This window comes from Rhagoletis pomonella, unplaced genomic scaffold, assembly GCF_013731165.1.
Source record: "Rhagoletis pomonella isolate Grant_MI unplaced genomic scaffold, Rhpom_1.0 Rhpom_scaffold_00002, whole genome shotgun sequence".
Taxonomy (NCBI): Eukaryota; Metazoa; Arthropoda; class Insecta; order Diptera; family Tephritidae; genus Rhagoletis; species Rhagoletis pomonella.
In genome coordinates this window covers 9,782,191-9,788,376 of record NW_023458556.1, presented here as the reverse complement: position 1 = coordinate 9,788,376, position 6,186 = coordinate 9,782,191, and positions in this window count along the sequence as shown.

Sequence of the window (6,186 nt, the reverse complement as noted above, 5' to 3'; positions counted from 1 at the left end):
TATTTACTTTTATTACAGTTTTATTATATCAGAAATTAAAGCTCTCAAAATCGTTTAGCGGTTGAAAGTACATATATATATATAAGCATACATAAATATGTACAGTAAGTACAGTAAGTTGAACACTGGCGGTGCAGAACATTTTTTCCTACTATGAGCGTCAAAACTTGTTCTAATATAATAGTCACAATCATTTTCAAGAAAAATTTTTTTGCATTAATTACCCTGTACGGCAAAATCAACTTTTTCTCTGGGTATTGGACCAAATCAATTTTTTTGATTTTTCCGTTTTTTGAAGTTGGCCTCCGAAATCGAGATATGGGCCTACGAAATCCGAAATAGGGCTTTTGGAAAAAAATTATATTTAAGTATTGCATGTAAATAACTAAAACCCTGAAAACATAGACGTAGTCCTCTTTTTTTATTGGTATTTTTTCCTTTTAAGTGTTTTTTCTAAAATTTTTATTTACGAAGTATACAAATATGCCTATTAGACGAAAAGGGATTTATTTAATCCCCTTAAAAACGATGCCAATTTTTTAAGAATCGGCGATTAACTTTTTTGGTTAAAATATTTTTTGATAAAAAAAATTATTTTTTACTTTCAAGTGTTTTTTTTCAAATTTTTATTCACGAAGTATATAAATATGCATATAAGGGAAAAGGTTTAATCCCCTCTACAACGATACCAATTTTTTAAAAATCGGTTTTTACTTTTTTTGTTTAAAATATTTTTTTATACAAAAAAGGGTATTTTTTCATTTAAATGTGTTTCTTCTCACATTTTTATATACGAAGTATACAAATATGCATATCACAAGAAAGATGGTTAACTTACAACGATAAGAATTTTTTAAAAATCAGTTCAAAATTTTCTGAAATATTAAGTTTTAAATTTTTCGAAGATCTGACCTTTGACCCGTTATAGGTCAGCACCTGTAATATAAGTTTTCACAAAAAAAAGTTTTATACCATATAAATAAGAACAAAACACGACCTACGCCTGTATTTTTTATTTTTTTTTGCTTTTTACATGCAATAATTAAAAATAATTTTTTACCAAAGGTCCAATTTCGAACTTCGAAGGCCTATATCTCGGAGGCTTACTTCGAAAAACGGAGAGACTACTTTTTTGCTTATGACAAAATCTCTTTAAAAATTTGATTTCGTCCAATACCTAGCCGGGTGATATACAGTGTTATTAATATTAATTATGAAATATAGTTCATTTTATAATATAAAGCATTTAAATCAAAGTTTCACACTTTATTTAAAGTTCACTAAAATTCCAAAAAATCTTATCATGATTTTAAAATTTTCATTCAGAACTTCTACAAAATATTCGAGTATGCAGTTTTGTGGCCCATTCACTTATAATGCAAGTTTATGGGGAATGATGCTGAAGTTACAGCCCTTGGCCAGGCATAAATCTTTATTTACGCGCCTTTCTTCGTCGTCAACTAGGTTATGCGTATTTCTTCGCCGAACTTTTTCTTGAGCGTATTTTTTCGTAATTTGTTTTGTACGTGTCCATTTTTCACTTTCAAAACAATAGCGCGCCCCAATAGTCGCATTTGCCGACATGCAATGCACTAGCGTGTCATTCCTGGGGTCCGAGATTGTAGACCTTGGGCAGGGAATTACTTTTTTTTCTATTTTTAGCGTATTTTTTATTCAGGTTTTTTATTGTAGTTTTTAAATTAAATTTTTCAAAAAGAAAAATATTTGTTTTAAATACATTTAATTTGTATGGCGGAAGTATTTCTTTACGTACATACATATGTACATGTTTTTCTCAAATGAAATTAGAATTTCAAATTTGTAATTTACATACATTTAAATTTAAATAACACTGATTTAATTTGAAAAATCTTAACCACCTCCAGGCGGCCTGGAACCTGCGACCTCAGAACCAGAAACGCTAGTCTTCACGCGACGCCAGAGCCGACATTTGTAAGAAAAGCGATTAAATGCGTTTTATTCGTGGTTCGAAATGGTCGAACTTGTATGTCATCGCTTTAGCTCATCTAGTATGAACTGGTGGTTTTACTGACTCGTTTAGTTTTTCACTGCAGGGTAGATACTAAAGTTCAGAAACGGGAAGTGTGTAGCATGCGCCAAGTACCTGAGTAATTTGGACGTGCAAAATACTTTCAAACTAAATATAAGATTAAAAGAATTACCATTTACCTTACACTCACCTTAAGTTACCTTACCACAACTCACTTCACTTCACCACCCACCAACTCACCACACCTCATTTAAACTAACCACACCTAAATTCACCAAAACTTAACCCACTACAACTGAACTCATCTTACCCGTTCTCACCATACCACACCTAAGCTCACCATACCTCAATTTGGAAACTATTTCGGGATTTTAGAGATACTCGGGATTTAATCAGGTTTTTCGAGACTATTTCAGGATTATTATTATTTATCGATATATTTAATCTCGAAAAACTCTAAATAGTCCCTAGAATCTTAGATATCTCGAAGCAGCCTAGAAAATCTCGAGATAGGGCCGAGAATCCCAAAAAAAAATCAAAATCAAGTAGTCTCGAAATAGTCCCGAAAGTCCCGAAATAGTCTCAAGAATCCCGAATATACTGAAATAGTTCCGAAGTAGTCTCGAAAACTCCGAAGAAGTCTCGGAAATCTCGAAATGGTCCCAATAATCCAGAAACGCGTATGAATACTAGCATAATCGGTATAGTAACATCCAACATACTTGTACTTTGCTATTTACGACAACATAATACTTTTGTATCTAGTAACTAACACTTGGTAAATACAATTATCCATTAATTAATTTAAAATGCAAATGTGTTAATAAGGCAATGACTCAATTTATTTGACGTATATTTAAGGTCACATTGAATAAGGAAAGTTATTTATTATTTAAATGAAAAATAAAAAATATTCAAAAGGCAACAACACAATTAATTTGTGTTATAATTAATGTCTTGGTAAATTAATAAAATATTTGCTCTTTAAGGTAATAATCTAAGCTACACTTCAGTTTTTTTAGTCTTGATTCTCCCTATTAGAGTAGGGCTGCCAGATATATCTGTTGCCAAACCGGGACACTTTAGGGAGGGCCTCTCGCCCCCTTCTCTTTAATTTTGACGTGCGAAAGGATGTAGTGAAATTTTATTTTGACAGACAAAAACAAAAACATAAAAACATGAGATCATGAGATCATTACAACGTACGCCAACAAAACAAAACAACTTATCACAACCAAAGCACAGAGAATTTTTCACAATGCATGAAGCTTTTTTTATTCTTTATGAAAATACAGTTTATAATAAATATATGAAAAACATAGAAATAAAATTGTTAAACTTTGTGCTAAACTCGGGAAAATTCAATAAATGTGCATACAAATTTGCAACGGACTTTTTATACAAATTTTTAAAATGAAGTTTTGCTGCCCATTAAATTTTAATTGATTTTTGGTATTGTTTTTACTGAGAGTTCCTTCCATACAAACTATGTTCGGTAATTCTTTTTATATGGAAGACACTGTCAGTAAAAAAAAAAATAAATGCTAAAAATCAACGAAATTCGCCATCAACGTCAGACATGCACTTTGTTAATTGGCTCAAAAGCTACATTTTCAAAATTTGTCTAAAAGGTCTGATTAGAAATTGTGATCTAATGAAAGAGCCTCCGAGCCAATAATTTTGTACGGCACTGTACTTATAAGTACTCTAGGTTTCATGAAAAAAAAATATAAGTACAAGATAACATTAAAATATCAGTCATATTTTTCGTTGCTGTGAACTTGTTTCAAAACTTCTGTCTTTTCCTTAATATAATTGTAAAACTCTGTGCACGTCATTTTGAACGTATTTAGGTACATATACTAATCATCAACTATTGCTTGTGCAAAGTTCAACTATTGCTTGTGCAAAGTTCAACTATCTCGAAATGTGACAAACCGGTGCACTGAAGTTTAGAGTTAAAAAAGCGTGCTAAATTAAAAAAATACGCATTTGAAAGAGCACCAACCCAACTCGTAATACATTTAAGTATAGTATAGAAATATTCAATTCAAATACGCCCATATTACAATGAAACGATTTGCAATTACCGATTGCTTTTTCATAATTAAGTTAAAAAAATATTTAAATTCCATGCTGGTTGTAATGGGAATTGAACCCTCACCCTCTGGAAATTAGCAAATTGTGGCAGGCATCTTCGTGCACTCAGCTACAGCCAAACATGTAAATGCGCATTTAAAGGTTGAGTTTGAATCATTACCACGCGTGCGTGTTATGAAAGTATTATTTTTAAATAGGAAAATTTTTAAACGAAAATCAAAAAGAAAAGATTCATGTTTACTATGCGTTATTTTCCTCAGTGAATTCATAACATTTTTCTGAATATTACAGCGCGTTCTTTCTCCTAGTGTAGTGATTTTTGAACTTTTATTCAAATTTGTGCAATCAAATCAAAAACCGGGACACTAAAACGAAACCCGGAACATTTTAAGGTTGGACCGGGACACCGGGACAAATAGTCTAAAACCGGGACATGTCCGAAAAAACCGGGACGTCTGGCAGCCCTACGTTAGTAGGCATTCAGGCGAGGCTCACCTGAACCGCTTTGTATTCAAAGCACATGGAAAACCAAAATTATAAACAGCTAGTTTTTTTGTAAAAAGAAAAAGTTATAGAGTCCGTTTGAATGGTAAATCGCTAATCATTATCGAGCCTATAAATTAAGGCTCTTTTATCTTTTAACCCTGTGCTGCTGACGTGACCGAAACTTTTCTATTTTATTGACGTGACACCATATTTCCAGATCAAAATATATATGTTAGATAATTATTAATAAACTTTTTCGATTTAAACTGGAAATTCTATCAATATTTTAAATACTCATTAATGAAATAGTCACATAAATAAACTACATGTCGAAAAATAGGCGGTTTTAGTCATTAATGCTATTTAAGCTCATTCTATCAGACTACCTCATCAGTCGCAGAGGGTTAAGTGGCATTGAAATAAAGTATTTTTAAATTTCAAACAAAAGAGACATTAAGTTTTTAAGAGAACAAGAATAAATATATATCTACATTCACATACATACATATGCAGGAAAATTGTAGATCTATCTTATTGTAGAAACACATCAGTTGAAGAATTTCCTGTAGCATAAATTTCGTACATTAAATATTTAGCGTTTTCTTGTTGACGATATCTTAAACTATGTTCACATTACAACACAAATTACTTATGTTTTTAACAATGATTTCATAAATCCGTTCACAATAACTTTGCTGATATTTATATGCATTTAATATTTTTATTTAACACAATTTGAATAGAGGAAGCAAACTATGCTTTCATGTAGAAATTTAAAATGGAATTTGAAATGAATGCCGCAATTCTGGCGGCCTTGAAATAACCGTTGACCCTAAATAAATGACCTACTGTTCTTTTCCTACATATATATTTTGAATTAATGGAGATAAAATGGCACTTTGAAGTTCGTTTTTTGACATTTTTCATATTTTTTCCAACACTTTCGGCAAATAAATTATTGATTTCTTGACGTGCATTTTCTTTAAATTTTTGCCAGATTCTGGCGCTTATTCATATAAATCTTTGACTTCCCCTGCAGAAGGAAACCGGAACGATTAAAAAGCTTTCTGATCTTGCCACTCAGTTAATATTGCCAAAACGCGATATCAAAAGGGTTTGCAAATGCACATAGACACAATTATTCCGCGTTCATGAAGATTATAGCATTTCGTGGTTTATTCGCACAAATTATTTTTTACTTTACTTTAGAACTGTCACAGGTAAATTAATTGGCAATCGACGTCATTTCCGGCAGTTAGTCGATCTGTCTCATTTTAATATAATTTGCTACTGATGTTAAGCGCAAACTGCATTTAGACCTCAGTGGAAATGGGCTATAAGCCTTTCGTAAAACTAACACAAGAAAATACAAGAATGGTTTACATATACATATGTATGTATGCATTTATGTAAAAAAAAAAAATCGTTAAGAAGAACCAATCAAATGAAAACAAATGTATATAGTAAACCTTGAAAATCTAAGTGGCCGAATGGTCACCATTTTTGATACATTCGACTTTACATAATTAAAAAAATTTCTTTTAATTTTTATCCAGACTTAAGCTTCATGCAAGAAAAATCTCATCTAA